This window comes from Sceloporus undulatus, chromosome 3, assembly GCF_019175285.1.
Source record: "Sceloporus undulatus isolate JIND9_A2432 ecotype Alabama chromosome 3, SceUnd_v1.1, whole genome shotgun sequence".
Taxonomy (NCBI): domain Eukaryota; kingdom Metazoa; phylum Chordata; class Lepidosauria; order Squamata; family Phrynosomatidae; genus Sceloporus; species Sceloporus undulatus.
Window position 1 is genome coordinate 167,791,955 of NC_056524.1, and position 13,373 is coordinate 167,805,327.

At 38.1% G+C, this 13,373-nt stretch overlaps 1 protein-coding gene across 4 annotated transcripts in view; it reads right to left on the minus strand.

The window, feature by feature from the left end:
* CTNNA3 (catenin alpha 3) overlaps positions 1 to 13,373 on the minus strand; it is a 1,027,502-nt gene that overhangs the window by 182,447 nt on the left and 831,682 nt on the right. The window lies entirely within an intron of this gene.

Sequence of the window (13,373 nt, forward strand, 5' to 3'; positions counted from 1 at the left end):
ATGCGGCACACTATTATTACACACTGTGTTTACTGGAGAAAATGAGAGTTTATTCCACACGGACCTTATCTCCTTAGTATTTACTGCAGTACATTTAAAGATTGCTTAGTGCTGAAAAATTCTGGATAGTCTCTGTGTAAGAGGATGGCTAGACCACATGTGAATGATAGTGCTACTAGAAATGTTGACATAAACTAAAAGCAGCCAAGGGAGAAAATAAAATAAAACAATTTTTCAGACATTTGGTGCCCATTAATTATTTTTGCAAACAAAGACTCCTCGACATATGGTCCACCATGAAGCAGTGGCAGAGTGCTTTCTAGACGCTGCCTTCCTCTCTTTGTAAACTCAGACATGGCCCTTGCTAACTTTATAATTTCCCAGACTATAACTGTCAACCTACTGCCTGTCACTCTCTAAACTGCTCCAATCCTTTCTGCTGCTCTCTTTGTTCCTGAACCTGTTAAGACGTATTGTGTCGAATGACTAAAAAGAACATAATAGTTTAGATTTAAAGAAAATAAAAAAGGAAAATATAAGCAGTAGAAGGCACTCATTCAGGCTGCTGAATCCTCCAGATATATTGGACCCACTGTTCTGTCGCCTTTTATTGTGCTTCAGGTGAGCCCCAGGGCTTGTCCTGTTGCCCCAAGACTGTCAAGGTACAAAGGGTTTTAAAAAAAAAAATCAGTTTTTGCTCTCCCAGTTCTTCTAAATGCACTCCTGAGATTTGGGGGCAATCTTGCCACATTAATACCTGCTAAGCTATTTTATGGCCAGGAAAGGCCATTTTCCCCCTAGAAGAAGTGATCTGGTAGCTGACCTCTGAGTCACTTCCTCTTGTAAAAAAAAAATCCACCTCAGGCCTAAAACACAGAGGGCATTTGGCACAAATAAATGCTTTTTTTAAGAGGATGCAGCCCTCCAAGTCCCCCAGGGGAGCAATGTACCCCTCCAACCCATAATAGTTGGCCACCTCTACTATAGGAAGTTGTAGAAGTACTATATGTATCCAAAGTTCATTTGCAAACTGAATGTCTCTCTGTGAGTATACACACAAACTAAAAAGAAAAGAGGCTTTCATTTCACTGTCCAGAAATGTGGAATAATTGTAGAGATTGTTGACTCTTCAGTTCGCTTTCGGTAAAGTTCTACATGGCTATACTGCTGGGAGAGGGTGTCCTATTGAGTCAAAAGGGATATATTCTAAGAACATTTCTATAGGTTTTCAGTCTAAAGGGCAAAGGCAAAGAAGAGAGCATGAATAAATTGTTGTTGTTATTGTGTGCCTTCCAGTCATTCCTGACTTATAGTGACCCTAGGACAAACCTATCACAGAGTTTTCTGGGGCTGAGAGTGTGTGACTCAGCTAAGGTCACCCAGTGGGTTCCCATCGCTGAGGAGTGAATCAAACTTTGATCTCCAGGGTCATAGTCCAATGCTCAAACTAGTATACCACATTGGCGCTCTCTATACATTATACATAACTACAAAGAGTATAAAGATCTGGACTTACACTTCTATTCCTCATTTTTTTTTCTTTTAAAATGGTGAAGTAATACCTTATAGACCACATTGTTAAGAGGCTGGCATTGGTACAAATTAATATCATTATGATATGAAATATATATCCCTCCCCCCTGATAGTGCTTCCCCAGGAAAGATCTAAGGATGGAGTTCTATCTTCAAACTTAAAAAATTGTAAATGATTAAAAGTGATTAATAAAAATAGTATATTTTTATATTAAGAATGGTTATGCACCCATAGACTTGAAGGCACACTGCCTAAAGCAGTGTAGATGTTTAACATGATAACTGGGCACATGTGTTCCATAAAACAAGGACATCTAAAAATGCTGCTACCAAGTGAATAGCTTTTTTAACCTAATGAATACCACAATGAAAATCATTTTAGAGCTCTCTAGATGTTTTAAAAGCTATTTTAGTAAAAGATTAGACAGGCTGTTTAGCTAGAAAAAGATTGATTTGCACACTGTATTATAATTATAAAAGTCAGTGTTGCTCTTCATATTATTGTACTTTTCCCAATCTGGATAGATAGAACTCATGTAAAGCATTACAGAGCAATAAGAAAAAGTCATAAAATTTATTTGATGATAATACATATCAGTTACAACCTATTCACCATAAAGGTAATCTTAAAACTAATCAGATTAAAGAACAAAAGATGTTATCCCAATTTTTCATCAGAGCTCAGTAAAGGAAATTGGCTCTCCAAAGAAGCCGTATTTCCAGTTGGATAGCTCTTCCTCCTAAATCAAGCCTGCCTGCATGCCAAATTTGGTCTGCCAGGATGGACTATGTGGACCACAGATAACTGTCCGCCCTCTTCTACAAACTCTTCTCATCTCCAATGTGCGCAAAACACTACCATCATGTGTGGCCTCGCCACTGACTACAGTACCACCAAAAAAAAGTAGAGTGCAGTCTTTATTTACATATCCATACTGGACATTCTGGGGTCACCTTCATGCATCTATTAAAATGAGCTACAACACATGCTTTAATAAATATATTCATTAAGAAATATTAAATATAGTATACTACTGAGTAAATGAAATAAGCAAGGAAAGAGTATTATCAATATTTCAACACCAAGCTGAATCTTTAATAACCCGAAGATATCAACAGGATAGAAATGAAATATTAACTTGACAAGACATTTCCACCTTCAGATCTCTGATCACACCAGTTGGTCCTCCTAATACATTTTAAAGCTCTGCACACAAACTGAACATATATTAAGTAGGCTAAGGACCTACGGCATATTTCCATTTCAAATGGTGGAGAACTGTGTTTCTTATCTTAAACTTTCATGTTCGGATTTCCAGCGCTATCTCTAATTGAAGTAGTCACATATTTGGTTTCGACATTGTTTTGAGATTTGCATTATACCCCTTTGAAAACAGATGCTTTCTGTATGCTGGTCAAACAGACAAGACAACAGGATGTTGTTACTAGTCCACACACTCTTCCAAAAGAAAAGTCTGATTGATTTAGCAGCTCTGATTATGAAATAGCTTCCAGCTAGAATTAAATAATTCTGCTATCACTGATAGACGAAGATGTGAGAAAAGGGCATGCACACATAAAACTAGGAGCCAGATCTTTTTGGAGGGTGGGGGGAGGAGAGATCTGAATATATGAGGATGAATCCTGCTCTTTTTGCTACACAATCACTCCTGATTCCTTTCTTCAGGCAGTTGATAATCCCCAAGTTCAAGCTTATATGGGAATAGAGGCATATTTGTCAAGTCATCTGCAATAAGTGGACTTTTTCCCACCTCCAGGCCAAGTCTATTTCATATGGATTTGCCCTTGTGGTGCAGTGGTAAATGCCTGTACTGCAGCCACTCACTCATAAACCACAATGCGTGTGAGTTCAATCCCAGCCAGGTGCTCAGGGTTGACTCAGCCTGGCATCCTTTCGTAGGTCACTAAAATGAGTACCCAGCTTGTTGGGAACAATTGACTTACATATTATAAAGGCTTAGGGAGTGTTTAAGTGCACATGATAAGCGGTATAGAAATGTATTTGGTATTGCATACAGACGGCCTTCCTATCCACAGATTCAGCATGCAAGCCTTGAAAATATTCCCAAAAAGTATAATTCCAATAACAAACCTTAATTTTCCATTTTATACAAGGGACACTATTTTGTGTGTGCCATTATATTAATGAAACTTGAGCATCCACAATTTTTGTTATCCACCGGGGGGGGTCCTGGAAACCAAACCCCACCAAATAACAAGGGCCCCTGTATTGCTATATGTTTCTAGTGAAAACATTTTCTTTTTAAAAATGAGGGTAAGATCACATTTTTAAAAAGTATATTTTGGTGTTGCACACCTGCCATTAGCTAAAGTAAGTCTAAACATTTATTTTAATGCAACACCTTTTTCCTATGTACACTTTCCAATGTACACATTGTATGATATACTCTTTCATCTACAACTCATACCACAGCACTGAAAAAGACAGATTCTGAAAGGAAAATACATCTAAGCCACATCCATTTTTGGGTGATGCAGAGTGGAAAATAAACAAAATTAAACACAAAAGATCCAGAAGAGTGGGTTCCCTAACACATTTATAGCTGTAGCTCCTTCCAGTGAGTTGCTTCTGGTATGATTACTCATCAGAGAAGGGAAAGCATTGGCACAGTTACCTCCTTTACTGCTTGTTTACATTTGTTGCTACTACTTCATATCTCTAGAGTTTAGCCCTACAATTAAAAGAGACCCCAGACTGTGATCTAAGATCATGGAATAGGCTTCATGAATGGATAATAAATACTTCAGAATAAAAAGAAGAAAATGAAGACAGTTATAATAAAAATGAAAACGGCATTGTGACATGTGGAAAAGTGAAAGGGAAACCCTTTCACAATGTCAGTCAGAGCATCCTTCTCCAAAATTTGTATGTGCACATCTCTGTTGGAGGGAAGAAACATATAAGGAGGAAGGCCAGTAGTGGCACCTCATAACTCCAGAGTGCTGCATATGAGATATACATTTGAAAAGGACTAGAATTTCACTTTTAAAAAACCCTCATGAACAGTTGTAGTAAAGTAGTGATGGAACAGAATTCTATTAGTCTCAAGCAGAGTAGGAAATTCTGAGCAAACAAGTAATGTCTGAAGAAAAAATGTCAATTTGTCAGGGAGGGTGTTTACTAAGAAAAGTAACTAGAGAAAGGTCATGACCAGGAGGTTTAGGCCATTCTGGAAATGTCCAACACAATCTGAGTAGCCAAACATGGATTTATAACTCTAGGTGAGATGAGTTTTCTCTGTAGAATTGCTTCTCCCCAGCACTGAACACCTAGGCTCTGATAGGCTTGTAATGAGCTTGGTGATTCCATCTCCCCTTGAATTTTCTCAAGGCCCTAATGCTTTAATTCTTCCCAAGGGATAGCCTTCAAATTCCATAGAGGTGCTCCAGAATTAATTTTTTATGTGCCCTGCCATCTCTTTAGTTCTTCTTCAGGTTCCAGGACTAATGATGAAGAGTTCAGAACTGAGTTTGATCCCTGGTGTGGGATTGGGTGCTCTCTATCTGTGACCTCTTTGGATAAGATACAATGGGAGGAAGCCTGTCACATTTCCAACAGAGTGTTAACTACCCTGGGTCCTTGCCTGTATTTGGTAGTATTACAATCTGCTCTTTCTCTACACTGGTACCACCGGATACGAATGCGCCGCGTTACGAAATTTCCGGTTACGAAAAAAATCCATTAAAAAAACTGTTCCGGGTTACGAAGGTTATTTCGGGTTACGAAAAAAATTTTGTGCTTTTCGGCGCTTTTCGCACCAAATCGCGGCTTTCGCTATTAGCGCCTATGGGGCGTGCTTGCGATGCTTTTTGGGTTACGAATGGCGCCGCGGAACGAATTAATTTCGTAACCCGGGGGAGCCCTGTATACGTATTCTGAAATAGAGAGAAGATGAACCTGGATGAGAGACGGTCTAGAAAAAGAAGGATACAAAGAGCAGCATGCGATAGAAGGAATGAATGGAAGATTAATAGAAAATAAAAGACAGACTAAAGAAAGTGTGTGAACAAAAAGAGAACAAATGTAAAGAACAGAAGAAAGAAAACAAGTATTAAGTTTGGGGCTTTTTATTTTTATTTTATTTTTTAAAATAGAATTTGGCACAATTTTCAGCAAACTCAAAATCTGGAAAGGCAGCACTGAAGTAAAGCAACATCCAACCACCCAAAGATGAGATTGAGATATAAGTTTGGAACAGGATGTAGAGTGTTCCAAATTTCTCAGCCCAGTCCCAAAAGGGAAAAAGAAAGCCTTGTGGCCCTCCCTGAGTGGAACAGATACAATAAAGCAGTTTGTTTTTAGATGAGAAAAAGGCAAGAAAGAAATGCCTGAGACATCTCTATTACACTAAGGTGAGCCAAAAACTCAACCTCTCCCACTCCCTGAATTTCAAATCAATTTGTACCCATAGTCCAGAAGTATAAGCGGAAGAATGCCCTTTTCACATCTCCTAGACATTCATAAATATCCAGAGAAATTCTAAAGAACTTTGCAAGTATTTGGGAAACTCTCTGCTATTTCCTCTTATGAATTTGTGGGGGAACTCCTACTGTCCTTAATTTCATTGGTTTTTAAAGGAAAGAGTATAAGGTCAAACTTAATTTAAAACCGTAATTTAAAAAACCATCCACTATCAAAAGAATGTTTTATGTTTTTGAAAGGGAACAGTGGGATGGGAGATGACATTTTAGCCAGTCACAGCTCTAGTTTCTTGAGTGCTAGCGGCTGCAATGTGCATCAGTCCTAGACTAAGAGCCAAATTCCTTCCCTCATGAATACTTTTCCTATACAGTATTTCATTTCCTTATATATTCTAAATCCTTCTTGCTCTAAAAATGTTTCATAAATACTTCATTCTATGCAGAGGGTGCTCTATTCCACAGAGAACACATTGTAGAACTTCAAATCCTAGGAGGAAGTTAAGGGTAGGATATTGCTGACAATACAACTAATCATCTTCATTTTAAACAGAATTGCATTTCTAATTAATCTATTGATGCTACTAAATAAATTGCATGTTTTGTATATGTTTATACATTGTGTTTTTCTTTTTTTCTTCCCAGATTATTGACAAAAGTCTGTCCCTCTTCCTGAATTCTATTCCACCCCAATAGATATAGTCAAGAATCTCTGTTTCGGTTATTTTCCAGACATGTTAACAAACTTTCTCCTTCCTATTCCTGTTTCATGGGGCTGATATATAACAAAATCCACTTTTTTAAAAAATGGTTTCGCATTGATGTTTTCATCTCTTTCAAGGTGGGTGGACATATTGTGGAAATCCCTACACAGTGCTGGAACAAAAACAGAGTGAAAACTCTGTAGTCCATCCTGTTGATGGTTCCTTAAAAGAAGGACTTTCAGCGGTGTTGCTTGTCATGCATTCATGTGAACAGCAGTATTTGCTGAAAATCTCCTCTTCTACAGGAACTGCTGTCATGTTTTTACAGGTTAAGTCCTGATTTGAAATGCTTGGGACTAAAAATGTTCTGGATTTTGGATTTTATTTTTCAGAATTTGGAATATTTGCCTACTCTTAATGACATATTTTGGAGATGGGAGCCAAGTCTAAATGAAAAATATATTATGTATCATATGTACCTTATCACACAGGCTGAAGGTAATTTTATATACAATGTTTTAATAACTGTGTGTATGAAACAAGGTTTATGTACACAGAACTATTAGAAAGTCAAATATCACTATCTCTGTCACCCATACAACAGTTTTTGGTTTTTGGAGCATTTTGAATTTGAGAATTCCTGATAAGGGAGACTCAGCCTGTACCCTGGGAACCCTGTCAAGAGTGTAAATTTCAGTGGACAACAGATTGTGCAGTCACAATCACAAGAATGCCTATACAGTAAGAACATGGTTTCAAGGTGAAAAAAATAATGGGCCATGTATTCACTACAGTAAGGTGAAAATTGTTATTGGCTTGTTACAGACTGCCAAAATAAAGCTGCTTCAGGTCTCTTTGGAGGTATGCTATTTAAATGATGCATGGGTCCTAAGAGTCGGAGGTCGCACCAAAGCCACACCCATTCCTAAGCACTGGAGTGCAGCTTTGGTGCAGCTTCCGGATTCTTAGGATGCATGCATCATTAAATAGCAACCTCCAAAGAGACCCAAAGCAGCTTTATTTTGGCAGTCTGTAACAGGCCATAGTTGTCCAAAGTTGTATCTACAGTGGGGCCTGGGTATCAGCTGGGGTTTGGTTCCATGATCCCCTGAGGATAACAAAATCCGTGAATGCTCAAGTCCCATTAAATACAATAGAAGTAAATATGGCCCCTTATATAAAATGGCAAAATCAAGGTTTTCCTTTTTGAATATATATATGAGAATAGTGTTCAAGCCATGGATGGTTGAGTCCATGGATAAAGAATCTGTGGATATGGAGACTGATTGTTCACTGCAGAATTAATGCAGTTTGATATTGCTTTAACTGAATGGCCCAATGCTATGCAATTCGGGAATTTGTAGTTCTGAGATATTTAACCTTCACTGTCAAAGCGCTCTGGTGCCACAATAAACTACATACCCAGATTCCACAGGAAGGCGCCATGACCATTAAGAGGTGTCATACTGTATTAATTCTGCAGTTAGGCTGTAGGCAAGTCAGTCAAAGGGTTTGTTAACCAAAGTGAATACACTTGTAGTTTTTAAGTGATTTGTATTAATTAAAGTTTGGTTAACTGCCTACTCTCTGTAGTTAACCAATTATTCTACTTTGCTATACCACATTTATAAATGAAATGATGTGTTAAGAACTATTAATCTAAGCAGGCTCTTCGACATCTAAATGGAAGCAACTACTTGTGTGTAACCTACCTTAATTGAAATGTAAGTTTCTGTCATAGTAAATATAGACTTTATCACTTTACAGGCACAATGCTAGGCCCCCCAAGATCTCTGTAAGTAGTAAGGGCTACACAGACAACATTTTTTTTCTTTAACAGGCAAATGAATAGTTCTTTGAGCCAAGGGAAAAATTTTGAGACTTCAAAGCTGTACTTCTCTCTTTCTGAATTAGGTGTTCTGTTCCCTCCCTTCCAGTCATTATTTCCTATCCTTCTCAAAATCATGAAGTTCACATCTTTGAGGTATTGTGCCAAAAGTAATGCAAATCACCAGAGACTTCTGTGGACTTTAAATGAAGCAACAAAAGCATTTCTGCCTCCCTCAACTGAATCTGAAAATCTTGGAATCACTTCTTACTGATTTCAATGTGGGGTAGAAGCAGATGCTAAGATGAACACAGAACTGACTTTTCTTCCTTCTTTATTTCTAATAACATCTAGAGAGCAAAGTTTGCCACCAAGCCCATTTTTGAGATCCTGAAGGACCCTCAGAATCCCCTCCCATACTGAAAGAAAATGTAGAGGCAATTTTGTCCATCTCCCCAATCCCCAACTTTTGCAGCCCTAGGTTTTGCAGGATTTTGTAAAACCAGGATATTAAAGCGGAAATTTACATCTTGGGCCTTGTATCCACAGCCCAAATAAGCCGGCCTCCTCCTGTCTGGTCGGCAGTTAGTCCAGATGATGCAGGGCCCAATCCCTGAGTCTGATATGAACAGACTGGATGGTGCCTGGGCCCATTCAGCACTGAACCCATGGTATGTCCCTCTTAATATATGTTTCAAAAAGTTGTGGAAGTAGATTGAAGTCTACAAATGTGCATGCTGTCAACTTCATTCTTTGAGTTAGTCTCAAAGTGCTACAAGATCTTTTTACATCAAAAAGTCTACGCTTGCACCAGATCTTGTCAGAAGATCTGGAGCTCTCCGATCCAATGACAGGTGACTGTTCACATGCACTTCCTGCTGTGCCACCTGGAACACCCACCACTGCCACCAGTCGTTCATTTTGAAGTCAAAATGTGGTGCCCAGCCATTTGATTGAGGTTGAGCACCTCATTCTGACCTCAGAGCAAAATGATTGATGGGATGGCAGACATGCCAGGTAGAACAGTGGGACACGCATGCAAAAGGTTGCCTGATGTCACAATGGAGGGCCAGGTAATGGTGGACAATGTGGTGCTCTGGAGCCATGACACTCCAGGGCCATGACACTCCAGGCTGCCCTTCGAGTATGCTGGCTAGTAGAGACAGGATTCTAGGGTGTTTTTTTTTAATGCTTCAATTTACATCCTAGTTTTAATAAGTTCTCTCCTGGGCCTAAAAAAGAAAAAAGCTGAGCAGCAGCATCATTGAGGTGTGTGTGCAAGAAGTGTGGACCGCACCAGGCGACACCCTAAGAAGGGTGACAGCACTGCTCCTCAGACATCTTCTTTTGGGAAGAAATGGGCTATGGCATTCACCGGTCTCCCTTTAAAATGCTGAAGTGATGGCGTGAGTGGAGTAAGGTTTAGTGGGAAGAGAAAGGAGAGGTCTCAGTTTTTACATTTAAATTTTTTAAAATTAATTTTTTTTTAAAAAAACACTTTTTTCTTTAAAAGCATCACATTTTACCAAATTTTCACTTCAGCCTCTTGAAACTATATGTATGTAAATGCATTCTGGCTGTGTGTATATTTTAATTTAAAGGTGTAATTATATTTTTACTAGTTGTTTATGTCACAACTATTACCATTACATTCAGTAATATACAGGAATTATGATGAATGAGTAACATTAGTACAAAAAACATTACCAAGGATTCTGTATGGTGTGGTCTGGGAGGAGATCATGGGTGTGTGTGTGTGTGTGTGTGTATGACACCATGAGATACTGTACAGGGTGACACCAAACCTAGTGATGCCATTGAGGTTGGGAAACATAGAAACACCTTCTACTGGGCATGAGGATGCATTTTTATTTTTGTAAAATGTTCAAAAATTGGGAGTAGGAATAGGGGAGTGCAGTGAGGAGATGTTGCTGCTATTCTTAAGGTCCCATGCTCTGTAGCCCTTCCTAGTTTGGTGCTCTCTAAAAGTGACCATCCCTAGTTTTCTGTGGGTTTTTTGCACTATGAGGCCATGTTCTACAAAATTTTATTCCTGACATTTCATTGGCACTGTGGCTGTCATCTTCAGCGAATGCTGGCATGGAAGAGAGTGGGGTATATATACTGCTGGTGAAACATCAGAAATAAACTCTTCCAGAACACAGCCTCATGGCCCGAAAAACCCACAAAAAACTGTGCCAGCCATGAAAACCTTCGACTTCACATTGATCATCCCTAGTCATCATCCCTAGCCCATGTATGGAGAGGCTGATGTATTATAATTCAACACATGATGTCATAATATCATGCTGTGCATTTCTTTGCCCCACTTTCACTGGCTAATGGTGAGAGATGAATATGGTGAATCAACACAATACAATCAAGTCTCATCCAGGAAAGGACTCCTGAGCTGAAATGTGGTCAAAAAGGAGGGATTAAATGACAGAGGTAGTGTGGTTAGTGGAGGAAGGTTAGTGACAAAGGGAGTCTACCAATACTATTTTCAGATTCTGCTACACACAATACTTTCTTTTTTTCTTTTTCTCTGTGGTTGTTAGCAAGTGGTTCCTGGAGGAAAAGACCTGTTGTCTGATTATACCACAACTGTAGAAGGCAGCCAAAAGGGGAGTCATCTTGTGCCTTAGGTGGTAAAGCCTGTCTGTTTTATTTAGGCTTGCAGTGGGTAAAGTTAAAGCCTGGAACATGACTTTCTAGAAGTAATTCACCGCTCATTAGTTGTCACTTTTTTAAAAAATTAGCATATTAATGTTCTTCATAACTCATTATTAAAAAGTCACTCGATGAATTGCTTGTAACTAACAAATTACATTCTAACTTTTTAAAAATGCACTAAAATGGTTGAACCCCCAATATACAATATTTTAGGAGTAAAGAGTAAATGTTACTCATTATGTCTCAAAGCAATACTACCAGTTGTTATATTGTTTTTAAAATAACAGGGCTGGCCATCTCATTGCCCCCAAAATAACATGTTTTGGGTAATGTAACTTCTAACATGCTGTTTCCAAGCTCAGGGTAAATTTATTTGTTGAATTTGCTCTTTCCCCATTTTTCCTCTTCTGTATTTGGTTCTGGTTAGTTTGTCTTTATTGTGCATCTTATTTTTATTGTGGTTATTCGTGTATAATGGCATGCATTCTGATATTATCTGATCTGTTACATTGCTATTTTATTCTTGTTTTTAGTAAGATTTTGTTAAGCCACTTTAATGACAACTGTGGTAGAAAGAGGCATTTAGTTAAAACAACCATATTTTTTGTTCAGTTGTGAGAATGTATGTAGTATTGTTTCATTTCATCAAGTCAGCTTGAATTTATGGTGACTATGAATGAGAGACCACAAAAGATCATCTTATAAAAACCCTGCTCAGGTCTTAGAAACACAGGGATGTGGTTTCTTTTGACTTAATACACTCACAGTGAGGTCTCCTCTTCTCCTATTGCCTTCAGCTCTCCCCAGCATAATAGTCTTTTCCAGTACATCTTTTCTTATGATATGTCCAGTGAACAATAACCTCAGTTTAGCAATTTTGTTTCTAGGGAATGTTCAGGTTTTATTTTGTCTATGACCCATTTATTGGTCTTTTTATTATTCTGTGGTATCAGTATAACTGTCCTCTATCACTACATTTTACATGGATTTCCCCCACCTCTATTTGCAATCTTCATTTTCCATCTTTCACATACATGTGGATGTGATCTAACAGAAGTGCAAAATATCAGGAAGCCTCAGGTTCCAATCTGTTAATTTTTTTCTATTACATATTCTACACCATGGTTGGAATTGAGAAGATCTGCAAATATTGTTAGACTACAAGTCCCTCCAAGCCTAGCCAGCACAGTCAATCACAAAGAGTGCTGGAAGTTTGGTGTTTAACAATCTCTGGAGACCTGCACAATCACATTTTAAACCCTTTTAGGAATAAAACCAAAATGTATCTTTGCTTTTTAATTCAGGGGAAAATATAACACTGTTGTCAACATCTTGGGAAACATGGATCTGTTAGCAGCATTGTGTAAAGAGTGCTAAAACAATAGATAATCAGACCTTCTGATCTAACAAATGTACATTGACCAAGATTTTTTTTAAAGTGCAGGTGGGTCATCATTTACAATTAGCCTAATTTATTCCAGGACAGATTAGTAACAATGCACTAGAATTTATAATGAATAGCAGAAAAATGATCTGTTCAAAAATAGTTAAAGGAGCGGGTTGAAAGAATAGTGACATTAACACAGTAGAAAAGTATTTTGCTCTTTTCAGTGGCTTGAAATGCATGACATACACAATCATTTGCCACCACAGAAATCTAAGGTTCTTTGTAATTAGTCCCTGCCACAGAGGACAGAAGAGGATAATATTAATCTGTGACTAAATTTTGTTCCACTTGCAGCCCAAGACATTCTCTAGTATTTCTATAATTAAATGTCATTGCTTCCAAATTTTGCACAGGATCATGAGAGACAGCGCATAAGGTCCTCCATAAGTAGGGGGCTAAGCAGATCTGCCACAACATGCCTTTGATATCTGCTCTACATCTTAGGCTTTTATTGTTAATATTTAATCATAAATTCTATAATAGGTTTGAAGGCTACAATCAGAATGGCTGATTAAAACATGTTTTAGGGAATTAATTTCTTTTTGGTTTTTGATAACATGAGACAGACTGTGAAATATAATATTTTTTTAAAAAAATCTATCTGAAATGTCATCTCAGTCATAAGCCTTTGTTCTTTTAACAGCAACACTCCTACCAGCAAAATGGGGATAATAACTCTGGACTAATTTATGTGGGCAGGAAAGCCAAAAGCTTCCAATTTCTAAAA